The sequence below is a fragment of the Haemaphysalis longicornis genome, unplaced genomic scaffold, assembly GCF_048455015.1.
Source record: "Haemaphysalis longicornis isolate Haplotype H1 unplaced genomic scaffold, Haemaphysalis longicornis Haplotype H1 scaffold_4, whole genome shotgun sequence".
In the NCBI taxonomy this organism is placed as follows: domain Eukaryota; kingdom Metazoa; phylum Arthropoda; class Arachnida; order Ixodida; family Ixodidae; genus Haemaphysalis; species Haemaphysalis longicornis.
In genome coordinates this window covers 96803871-96816682 of record NW_027526361.1, presented here as the reverse complement: position 1 = coordinate 96816682, position 12812 = coordinate 96803871, and the positions used below count along the sequence as shown (strand labels likewise).

General features: G+C 46.0%; 1 protein-coding gene across 1 annotated transcript in view; it reads left to right on the top strand.

Moving 5' to 3' along the window:
* LOC144179132 (uncharacterized) overlaps nucleotides 1-12812 on the top strand; it is a 233001-nt gene that overhangs the window by 61334 nt on the left and 158855 nt on the right. The window lies entirely within an intron of this gene.

Sequence of the window (12812 nt, the reverse complement as noted above, 5' to 3'; positions counted from 1 at the left end):
CGGGCAGTGAATAATGGATCTGGAAAATCTCAAAGTTTTCTACAGCGCGTTGCTAAGAATTTTTCACGTGTTCCTTTAGAAGTAATAAAACAAAATTACTAGAGGAATAAAGCCGGTCTGTGAAGTTAACTTGAATGGTCGCCAAAATTGTTCCTGTTGAGCGCTTACGTCTGGCTCAATTCGGCGGTACAACTGTCGTAGCTGTTTATTTTGTTATGTATATTATTAGGAAGTTCTGATGCCTGTGACGGTCAACGCCTATGACACAAAATTGTCTGCTCTGTAAAGGGGTGGTCGTTGAGTCGGCGCAGTGGGGTGGAGAGCTATTCCCTCGGCGTTATGAAGCGGTCACAATGGCACAGAAGGTGCACTCCTTGTGTTTTTTCTACTTTTCTTTCTGTCATTTTCTCCTTTAACATGTACCGCTGTCCTTTATTTCCCTTTCGTTTCCCGTATCCCCTCCCCCCCTGAGTAGGGTAGCCAACCGGACAGTATTCTGGTTAACCTCCCTGCCTTTCCTGTACTGTTCCTTCCTTCCTTCCTTCTGATGCCATTTCAGCTGCAGCGATTATTATGTCACATCAGTTCAGGGTGTTTGCAGGTCTTTATGAGCGTTAAAATGTTAATTTTAACCTCTCTAATGACCAACGTCAGTTTTGCACTAGTTCATGTATGTAGGCCAGTTTATTTCAGGGAAAACATGCCCTCTATTTCTTATGTGCCGTCATTCAGATTTGAGAGAAAGCCGATACAGTAGAACTCACAAATTCCTCCGAGACGAAAATTATTATATTCCGTTTGAACGTATGTTCTCTGTGAGCGAATACGCGTAAATCTTAAGAAAGCTCAAGATATGATTGGCACACCCAAAATCTTTATTTGACGAGCTGCTTGTCTAGACAACTTTAGACTTTTCGTTTATAAACCCCTAAAAAATGGCTTGTCATGGACGTGGCTTGTACCATACCAATATTTGAAGCATCTTGTTTGAAGAATCAATATTTGAAGCAACTCGAGAGTTCGTGTTATAAGACAGGGATTTTTATCATTCTTGAGCAGTCTACAATGATACCGCTTGTTCCTGTAGGAGTCAAGTGGGCTCGTAAGAACTGTGACAATTTTTTTCAAAGAACCAATATATGGTATGTTACTAAAGCTGTGGCTATGTTACTACATACTATTTTGCCATGTTACATATACTGGAATACTGAATGAAATTAAAGAAATAAACATCGAATAGAAAAGATTTAGATTAGGCCATTTTTATTTGCAGAGTAAATATCATCATAATGCGTAGCCTTCAAAAGGGAGAATTAAAACAAATAACAAGAGAAATAACTTATTTCTCTTGTGCGTGTCTTCATCTGACGCAAGCGAAAAAATCTATAACCTTAATTTTGTACTTACCTGCAAAGCTCGCAGACTTGCAGGTATGCAAACTTTTCATTACGAGTTTGGGCACCCATAGAAGTTTTCGGCTTCGGAAACATGATGCCTCCCGGAAATCCCCAAAGCGTCGTAATCTGGCGCTGCATGCCAAAATGTGCTGCGCCTCTTGAGAGTTACGAACTTCCCGCAGTTTATAAATTCAGCGAAGAGGCCATCAACGTCCTCGATGCCTCCCTAGTAGTTGCAGCAACGGCCAACGTTACATTTACGACTTGTTCTTTAGAACATACTAATACGCCCAAATTCTGCGCCATAAAGCACCGCTGTAGGAAACGAAATTACGTTGCCACTGACTACGAGAACAGCGTGTTCCTCTTTACGGCGATTCTTCATTCCCTGCTTTACCTGGCGCAAACGCTCATCGGCGCCGCGCTGTGCGACTCGTAGAAGTATACCATTTGTATACTAATAACGTAATCACACCCTCACCGCCACGGATTGTTTATACAATATAAAAGGAAGCACATCATCGACTTCCTCAGCAACATAGAAAAAACACTTTTCGCAACTTGCTACCAGATTGCGTTCATTGTTAATAAGTCAAAAAATTTATAAAGATAACGAACTAAATGGCTATCTAACCGCCTGAAAGCATGCAAATGCTTAAGCTAAGTGATGCAAGCTTTCAGTGCGCCTGCGACAAATGTTTGATTTCACGGAGGTTGGGGGAAATGTTTTAACCGCCAATAGGATTTTTCTGGAGTATAAAAATGCTTCGCTGGCGTTTACATTCCGTCCCCCTCTTCTGTTCTTCACCATTTTCCCTTCAATGTGTTCGTGCGTGCGTGTGTGAGTGCGTTCGCTCCTCAAACGCCGTAACCTAGGCGAAAATTTCCTTGAAAGCGAAGCGTTCGCAGAATACGGGGCATATCAAGCAGTCTTGCTTCCAGGAAGTTTATATGCAGTGAGGCTTCGGAAATAGGGCGCCGTATTTCAACCACCACTGCCTTTCAAAGCGGGCAAGATTTGCTTAGCCGTTCGCACCGCAGTGTAGCCAAGTCAGCCCTGACCTTTCTAGTATATAAAAATGACCAAAAGAGGGAACACCCACAAAAGCGTAACAACTGATTACAGCAACAAAATAATGAAACAAAGAAAAAAGAATAAAAGAGGGAAAGAGGACGGGGGGAAATGAAGAATAAAGAAGAATGGAAATAAAGAATGCCGCTGTCCATGAAAACCGGGTCTATCGAGTACCCATTTTTCACCCGTATCTACTACTACATGCTTTCTGATGGCTGAAGGATTTGCTCCCTTAAACGAATTTGAAACGTTGCTGCGGGGGAAAATGCGGAGCGAATTTCCCGGAAAAGATAGAGAAGGGCGCGTTTTGAAACACTGTTTGTTGTCAAACACGGTCTGCTTGTACACACGAGACTGTAGAGGACGTTCTGCTGCGCCGCTAGTTTCCATGTGTCTGTACTCCACCGCGGTGGGCGTTTTTAAATCGACGCCGAAGGGAAAAACGGCTCACCATCATCCTCCTCCTTTCCCCGGAGGCCCATGTCTCAGATAGCTACGCGCAAGACCTTAGTAAGGATAGCGACCACAGCAGAGTTTAGGCTTTCGGGGAAGTGGTATGGGTCACCTGTGTGTCCTTGCTCTAGAAGATTGCGCATCATGGTCGCTTTATTTCAGAAGAAAACATGCGCTCGAAAATTTACTGGTCTCAGGAAGCGCGTATAGCGCTGTCTAACAGAGAGTGTTTTTTGCGTTTTAGATGCGACAGCATCTTAAGGTCTTGGCATGTCCCGCGTCGGCGTCCGCACTCACACTGCGCATGCGCAACTCTCCTCCTTACATCCACAGCTGTGCGATACTACACTATAAAAAAAGAAATAGTTAACAGCGCCCGGTTTCGATCCCACGACTCTCTGGCCGCAACGGGAGGTACGCGGTGCTCTTCCCACTACGCTGCATTTTTTTTTCTTTACTGCATGGAAAACTGCCCTTAATAGAGCCTACAAAAGTTATGAGTCATCCAAGAATATACACATCACTGCAGCTAAAATAAGCCGTCCGTTAAACCTCTGGCAAGCAGACGCACGCGTCCAACAGATGCAGCCATTCTGGTGGGTCACTTTGCGTCGCATAAATGCTCCGCACCAACGCAACTTGCTGCCGAAAAATGGACTTCGTTGGGCGAGGGGTGCCGCATGACGGACAGGTACGCTACAAATCCGGGACAGCAGCAAGTGCTACGAACGCGCCTTATGTCCTTGACTCATTCAAACTACGTCAAGAAGCTACTGATACAACGAAGGCACGCGAAGCCGAACGTCAACGGAAACGACGAACTGAAAACTTTAGAGGAGGATGTTGAATTTCCCGTGGGAAAGCTGTGTCGGGAAGCGCCAGGCGCCTTGCAGCTCAACCAGCCCCGTCCGCCGCGCCTCTGATGCTGATTGTGGCAGGATGCCCCTAGGGATTGGCCAACCAAAGAATCCATCACGAGATAGGTTCGCGTTCAACCACCGTCGTCATCTTCCCGTAGGGGAACCGCCGAAGAAGAAGAAGGAGAAGACAAAGCTGCGAAGAGGAGGGCGTGTACATTGCTCTCAGCCGGTGCACCAACGTCAACAACCTTTACCTCACCAACGCTGACGGAGACTACCGATTCTACCACAGAGACTACATCGACAAGAACATGATGGACGAGTTTCGGCTCCTCGAGGACCACCGCCTACTCACCGGAACACAACATTACTTGCGTGCCTTTGCCACCGGTGTGGACCCGGACGCTAGTAAAAACCACATCACTCAACATAACAGCAACACAATGGAACCACACGGAACCGCAACGATGCTTCGCATCCTCATCAGGGTTCCCCACGGGAAGATGGTGTAATTTTTTTTCACCACTTGGAGTTCAATACATTTTTCGTAAACTACACAGTACTTCTTTCGCCATTTGCATGGCTCTCCTGATATAACTTTTCATATAGCTTCCCCCCCCCCCCCCCCCGTGTGGTAGCCAGTTATCAAAGTTAAAATCGTGCTTGGGGTTGCCTTCCACTCGTGGCGTGCGCAGTGACCCGTAAGGCACATGGGGTACTGTATACTTTTGTTTCATTGCGGCTATGAGTTAAAGAATAATACGTGGCTTTTAAACCGAACGCGCGACACATCCTGCACACATTTTTTGCTTAACCTTGTCAGTCTTGCCTATAAATTCTGCTTATAACGTATGATATGGCGAACTTAAAGGGACACTGAAGTGAATTTGTCAAGCTCCCGTTTTTGCTTGCACTGCGTAGACTGGCTCAAATTAGCACACTTTTCATCGTTTATCCGGTTGACAAGTCGGTAAATATTTTACAAAGCGCGAAAGAAGAAAAACTACCATGCGCGATTTGCGGCGGCCGCACCAACTAAAGGCTGTGACGACGGGAGGAGACGCACCGTGATTGGACGATATCCAAGGTTAGCATTCAAACAAGTTTCGGATTCGGTTCTGTAAAACAACATGCTTGACATCCGACGTTATCATTGAATGGCATTCTCCATATCTCAATAATCGCCATACCGCGCTTCTGCCATGTTGTCGCCGGCTGTAAAATGCCTAAGATAATCCGTATAGCAATCACTAGCCGAGGCCTCATGGATGAGCGCCCTCCGCGTCACCGCAGTACGCTCATATGCCATGCTCTTTTCCCCATATTTGGAGCTTGCCTCACTCATGCCCGTATCGTAAAAATCGTGTTCTCACCAGGCCAAGGGTCTGTTGATTCTGGCCTGTGCCCACTGCCCACAAGCCGTCGGTGCTTTTGGCAACAGCACACCAATGAGAACTCGCTAGCGCGTCAGTGTCAGCCTGCGCGCGTTCTGTGAACTATAGTTCGTGGAGCAGTGAACGTTACGGTCCAAAAACAGGTGAACTCAGTATAGAAAACATCGGCCGAAAACGAAAAAGTCAATTTATATATAAAAAAAGAATGTACCCTCGGGGATTCGAACTCGTCACTTGCCAAACTCAATAGCATACCTATAGCGCTCTAGACCACCCGGCCACGGGCGAGAGTTGCTGCCCTTGGAAATATAAGGTATACAATGTAAAGCCGTTTAGGTGACTGTTTTATTGCGCTCATTTCCAAGTTTCCACAATATCTCACGTCTAGCAATTGCATTTCTTAGACGGACAAGCGTTCGCAGATACGTAGTCGTGCTGCTGACCGCTGTGTGTGTTCGCCCAGCGCACAAAAGTGCTTCCTGCGCCCTAGTTTTACGCTGTATGGTAAAAGTACCAGTTGATTTTATTTCCTTAGTACCTGTATTGACTTCGCTGACACTTCTCCCGCCTTCAAGGGGCCTTAGATTTTCCTATTCGCGTACCAGTCAGCAAAGCGTCGCATGTGCGCTTGTGCAGCGCTTGTGTGAAGCGACCTTGACTTTGAGCTAGATACAGTGTACTAACTAACAATGTAAAGAAAGGCGCATTCTTCCATTCACAAACGTGTTGTGGCTTAGTTTCAATTGAGCGAGCGAATTGCGACGACCCGTCGGCGGCCGGCGGACTAAACGCTGGGCCGACTGACTCTGTCGGAAGGTCGGCGAGCCGTGCAGTAGCGCAGCTAATTGCCAGCTCATCTCCTCCTGACGTCGCACGAAAACGCCACAGAAAGTGGGTGAGGGTGCAGAGAGGAGGACAGCATTTTAGAATTGATTGATTGTAGGGTTTAACGCGCCGACGCAACGCAGGCGATGAGGCGCGCCGTAGTGCAGTGCTCCGGATTAATTTTGACCACCTGGGGATCTTTAACGTGCGCCGAAATCTCGTACACACAGGCGGTTTTGCGTTTCGCCTCCATCAGAAACGCGGCCGCCGTGGCCGGAAATCAAACCGGCGACCTCGTGCTCAGCAGCGCAACGCCTTAGCCACTGAGCCACCGTGGCGGGTGCATTTTCGAATTGATTTTTCCACTAAATAAATTCGCGTAAACGCGCTCAGAGAGGTCGAAACAGAGCCTAGGGACTCCGGACTACAATTTGCGCTCGTAATCCCGCAATGTTTACAAATCACTTCAGTGTCCTTTTAAATTACCTTATTGCCTCTATTATAAGCTGCCACTAATTTTAAACACCATCCCGAGTTGCGCAATTGTCATGTTTAAAAAGCTGCAATTTTAAAAAGTAGATGGGCTTCGAATCGAAGCCCTCGCCTCTACCTTAAGCAATGGGGGTTCGAGAAATTGTAGAAGTTCTATTTGAGAAAGTGCGGCACTCAGGTAAATTTTCGACCACCTCAGCTCTAATTCAACAGAGCACCGATGAGGCACCTGGTGTATTGGCAAATTAAGTGGCCGTAGTACCTATACCGATACCATGGGACATGAACATGTTTTGAAAATAATGTCTGGCACGGACTAACGATGGCCCTTAACGGTGCGCATAAGGGTCAATTTGGTAGGGGCTTGTGCTCAGAATAATCACCATCAAAGTCTTCTTATCAATCTGGTCTGAGCATTTGGCCTTCTTGAATGGTGGTTACGCCAGCATGCAAATTAGCGACGGCGACTTAACACATAGAGGAGAAGGTCATTACTGACTTAGCGAGGCTTAGTCTCAATAAACAGTATATATTCATCGCTCATATGTTTTAAGTTTGTAAGCCAGAAGACCGCTGTACATATTTTGGCGTTTATTTGCTTTTCATTTGCCGCCCTTCGATCGTTTCCCGTGCAGACAAATTTGAAACAACCGCGAGTTTTGCTGCCTAATCTCGGTTAGCAAAGATATTACATGTTCTTTCCGGCAGACTCATTTTATTGCCTGCTCATCAGGAAGTGACTGAAGGGCGAGTACCCGGGCTGCTATTCTTCGAATGGAGTGATAAAAAACGTCAAACATAAGACGTTTATCACAGACCTTGCGGCTAGAAGCTCGGCATGCTAGCGTTTTTCATCCACGTAGACCCTTGGCAGAGATTTTATGACTGTCCTTGCGTCATTCCTCCACTATATGACTCTTTCCATTGCCACAGCCTCCATAAAATGTGCCATAAGCATCCTTCAAATAGTCTTCCGGTTTGTTTATTTGTTTGCTGGTTTGCTATTGTTTGTCAACAAACACGGATGGCCATTCGTAGATGGGCGCTTTATTTTGGCTTCACAGGCGAAGTGCCCTGCTTGCCGCGGGAAGCTGGGCTCCGTGATAGCGCGTACGCTACCTGTCTTTTACGAGAGAGAGAGAGAGAGAGAGAGAGAGAGAGAGAGAGAGAGAGAGAGAGAGAGAGAGAGAGAGAGATTGTGATTCGGGTGAAAAGGAAAGGAAGTGCACTGTGGATATTATTGAGCCTATCTGGGGGCTCACCTGCATATAACCCAGTGCGGGGGGTAGGAGGCGGAGGGGATGAAAGATTAGAGAGGAGAAAGGGGGTGATAAAAGAGATGGGTAAGCTAGGAGAAGAAAAGCGTGGAACCTCTACGTAGAGCTAAGCGAAGCAGCAGCAATGGCGCGCACAGCAGACTGCCGTGTACAGGCGCTGGGTGAGTCCGGCGGCCTTAGAACGACGTTATTACAAGTGAGGGTAGTGGAAGAATCTCGAAGGTGAATGGCGGAAAAAGTATCTCGCATGCGTTCCTGCTTGAAAAGTCAGCGGATTCCTTCGTTGGCACAAGGTGTTCGCCGGACGTCGGCTTGTGGGCGGAACACGTGGAAGCACTAACATGGCAAAAAATAAAGAAACTAAGGTTGGATCGGGTAACCGATCATGCCTTTATTCGGCCCGCTCTACGTCACTGCAGGAGCTGTCGCAGACGACAATTCAAGCTCCGGTTCCAGCTCCTTCTAATCTAGGCGCGTACAATAGAAGCTCCCCATGCCGCTACTGTCCCCAGTGGCACGTTGCTTTGGCGGACTGGAATCGTGGAAATGGGGACACACACCGTGTTTGGTCTGCCTTTTTGCTATAAATCTACTCGCATAAAAAGTATTATCGCATTCTAGGCCCGCCAACAAATGTACAATCTCTAAAAAGGCTTAAAATATTCCAGCAGTGTGGCTACTCAATGTGGGAGCATTTCATGGGGTTCAGTTTGGGAAGTAATGATGGGAGGACCGGCGGCGTTTGTGAGGAGAATGGCGAAGTGTGGGTGACCATAAACAGGTAAATCCCGCTCCTACTGTTCGCACGCATTCAGCGGGATCCTTTCGGCCTAAATCTGCAAATTCGCCGTATACAATTTCAGTTCTCGTTGCGAGTAATACGACCCGGAAGTGCGGACACCTGAAAACCGCCCGTTATGTCATAGTTCGAGACCACAACTCCACCCGTTGATTCTCTGTTGTGTATACATGCTTCCCCCGAAAGTTTTTTTTTTTTTTTGCTTTCTTCAATTTTTTATTTCAGTACAAGCATATGATAAGAAAAACTGGAGGCCTGAAACTCAAAAATTTCAAATAGGAAGCTCCGGTCTTCCACACTCGTATAAAGGATGAGGATTCCAGTTTGGCAGGGCGACCTTTTTGGAAGCAGATTGGCCTCAGCGAGATTAAGGGCAGTAGAGACACTTCCCGGGGGTCCACAAGGCTATTGGTAATACTATCATGACGCTCGAACGTAGGTGCACACATACGCACAGATGTAAACACGCAGAGATTAGAAACTGTTAAAAAACATTTGCGTGTACCCTTTTTCATAAAATTTGAAAGGCCACCTGAAAAAAACCGGTCATAAGGCACATCATCGCACAAAGCCATACTGTGACGCACAATGTGGGGTGTTAATGTTAGACAGAAACGCCGAGTCGATGGTATCTTCCAAGTTGCATTTTAGTTAAATCATAATTAACCTTCAATGATAATATGACCAAAATGATTTTGGGCCTGATTGACATCCTGTTTTGTACCGGTGTGTATTGTTTCCCCCTTACTAGCGGGCATTGTTGTCAATGTTTGGTTCGCCGAATTCCAGGTTTTCCCTTTCGCCATGTATAATAAGTGCCGTGATTTTTAAACGGTTTTTGTACATATGGTTCTCTATATTTCAATTAAATACCATGAAGGAAAAAAATTGCCTGCAGCTACTCGAGCACGTAGCTTCGTATGCTGAGGCAAGCACTCATTGCGTCTCTGTGTGGGTTGTAAGACGCTGGACTTGAACTGAGAGCTGTTTTGAATCCTTGGTCGGGTCCAAGTCAGACTGCAAACGGGCTGCCAAAGCTCTCTTTGCGTTCCTGGAAAGAACAATCCTGGAGGACGTTTTCACGAACTTGATTCCGAGGATCTGTGTGTGCGTATTAACTCACTTTTTATTTTATTTAAAAGAGAATTATGGTTATTTTGTTTTTTCATGTGTCGTATAAAATTAGGCGCAACGGCTCGGATAAAATCTTCATTATTTTTATTCATATTCTCTCTCTCGCTCTCTCTCTCTCTCTCTATTTCCCTCCCTCTCTCCTCTGGAGCATCCTTCAATCCTATAATGGTCGTCGGTAAGACCAAAATTTAAGTTACAAAATTTAAGTTAAACAAGCATACCGAGAAGAGTGGCGAAGTTTCAGCGCGTGTTTTTCTGATTTCTCCAAACTCCGTCTCCTTACTTCTTATCCAGTTGCGTCCGAAAACTCTGACGACCAAACAAATGTGCGTTCGTCAATTATAATACCGCCAACGGCGAATCGCTTTCGGCGTAGCAGTTACCTCTCGTTTCGCCGAGACGTTTCACATCCATCTACTTACAGAAACGCTAAATCAAGTTGTCAGGACTGCCGCCACGCGGGTTTTCTTGCCCGCATCGCATCTTGTTTGCGTCAGGACAGCGGACGCCGGAAAGCGCCGTGCTTTACAATCTCGACGTCCATTCACGGCGAATTCCTTCCCACAAATTCTTCTTCGTTCGCGGTGCGCAGCAGTCAGACGCGAGGAAACAGGTAATTCGTCGTTGCCCACTTTTGAGGTAGGTAAATTTTACTTTTCGGCCATTCGGCGTAGTTTGTCAGGGCCTACATTTTATGGACGCTTACTTGGTTTCATCTAGCGCTTTCATTTTTTTTTTTCGATCGAGTTCCTAAAGTGATTGCTGCATTTTGTTTGTCTCCCCTCCCTTTCTTTCTTTTTTTTTTTTTTTGCAAGAACGTGAAAAATGACGTGCCTTCATTGGATAACTTTTGAAAAAAAAACGAGTGCTGCAAGCCACAATTCGAGGACCAAGATTTCTTTCTTTACATTTTGATAGTCAGATCTCAAATTTGTTCGGGATTCCAAATGACGCTGTTCGGAGCGTATTCCGCTGAACTAAAGAAGCTTTTTTGTCATAAGCCTTCGAGCGCGAATGAATTAATGACGCCTTACTTTTCCGCCCGTGTGGCAAAAAAGCTAGGTAAGCATCCGTTGTGCACTAGTCTACAAAAAGGGGGGTAATTAGCTTTTCCGATTCACATTTTCGAGGCGGCGTGAGTTTGTCAAATGATCCAGCCAACCCAGGCTGCATCGTGTATGTGTTTTCTGGGTGCAAACAAAATAAAAAAACAACTAAATTTGTGACCACTTGAAAGCGATAAAGAATTACAAAAAGATAAATGCTTGCCACAGCGACGATAATTATAAATTAGGAAGCCCTGTCGCCAGGGGAAAATAACTGTTAGGCTTCCACAGCTCCCCATGGTAGCCAAGCAACCCATTTCGTCAAAAAGGAATCCGGTACTTTCCTTCTTTTAGGATTAATCAGATTTGAATTAGAAGCGGAGCAACTGTTCCTGCTTTTGCCCAACTTTTTTTACAGCTTTTCAACTGCGTATCTGGAAAGGTTGGGTGGCGCAGATGATTTTCTGCCACTCCTGTTCAAAAAAAGAAAAAAAAACGGAAGCAACCCTTTCTTTGATGTTTGTCTTATCGCTTTCATGTTTGCTGACGAGAAAACACGCCTCCATTTTCGTTCGCGCAGAAATGTTTAAAGAGAAATTCCGAGCAAGGAAGAGATTGGCATGCATAATGCAGAGCGAGACATTCAAAAAAGAAAGAGCTTCGAACTAGAGACCGTATTCAACAGCGGCCGAGGAAACGAAACGAAGCTAATTTTCCCCTCCCGAGAGAGGGAACGAGGTATACAGCCGACGAAACTCGACGACAAAAGGGAAATGTGGGACGTGCCGTATTGCGTGATTCTGTTATTTGCTTCATCCGGTTCTGTTTTCTCCGCTTTTTTTCTAAGATTCGACGTTTCTGTACGGAGTGGCGTTCTGTGTCCCCACGCCCTCGGTGTCCCGTAAGCCTTTAAGGCTCTTAGCGTGGCCGGTGGCTTTGATCTCTCCTCCGCCGCCGCTGTTACCGACCGGCCTCCGTGGCCCGATTGGATCGACTCGCTTACGGTATTGACTATTGAGCTTTAGGAGTGCAACCAAACAGAGACCGCAGTGTCAGTGGCAGCGGTAAAAGTAGCAAAATGAAATCAGGGAATGCGACCGGGATTAGTGTTTCTGATCACACACAGAAAAAAACAATAAACAAGGCCTGCTCATTTGGGTCGAGGCGTACGTGGGGAAATCGATACGTACGCTGCGTTTCAAAATTCGATATCGGCAAGGAAGTTTCCGCAAACAGAATAAAAAAAGTTCAAAAAATTTTCTCACGTGGAAAATAGCTTTCCAGGTGTGGGTGGTAAAACATCGGTGACATTTTTTTTTATATTAGTTGTAGATTTTTCAGTAACCAATTACCCGTGACCGATCTCCAGAAAGTCTTCGATTCTTTTCGAGACTGCGGAACTGGGGTAACGCATCGAAAGGTAGTCGAAAACCGCAGGCCACGAAAGAAAAAGATGGGATGTTTCAAAAGTAGTAACTTTGAGGGAAAGGGCAAAGTGGGTGATTTCACGCGTGCTTACATGTTCGCCCGTAAGGCATCGAAAAGTGACCGTTAGGACTTTGGATGACCGACGTGACATTTCTTTGTTTACTCCGAGGAACCATTACATACCACTATATACATGGGAAGGTGCTCGAATCTGGTTGAACGTCGTTAAAGGAGCCCACAACACTTTTTAAACTTTCTGGTAATCCTAAATGGTTGCAGAAGAACGCCGTCAACCAACACAATAAGTACTTAGGTAAGGGAGCCACAAAGCACCTCATCCAAAAATTGCGGCTCTATGCCTATATGATGACTTAGAAACTTGCTCGAGAAAATTTTCTCTTTTCCGGTCTTGGCGTTCTTGGCACGCTCGAAAAACGTCGTTACAATGGTGTAGAGAATATTGGCCGGCTTTTCTTCACTGTTAAAAATCGCCGCAGGTGGGCTTCACTCGAGCACTCCAGAACGACCAATCATCGGGACCAAATGTGCAAATTTGGCGAACGATAAGTCCCAATATGCGATTAGAGCAGAAAATAGCATAGGCGCTGTTGTCACAGCGCAGATGCACACCT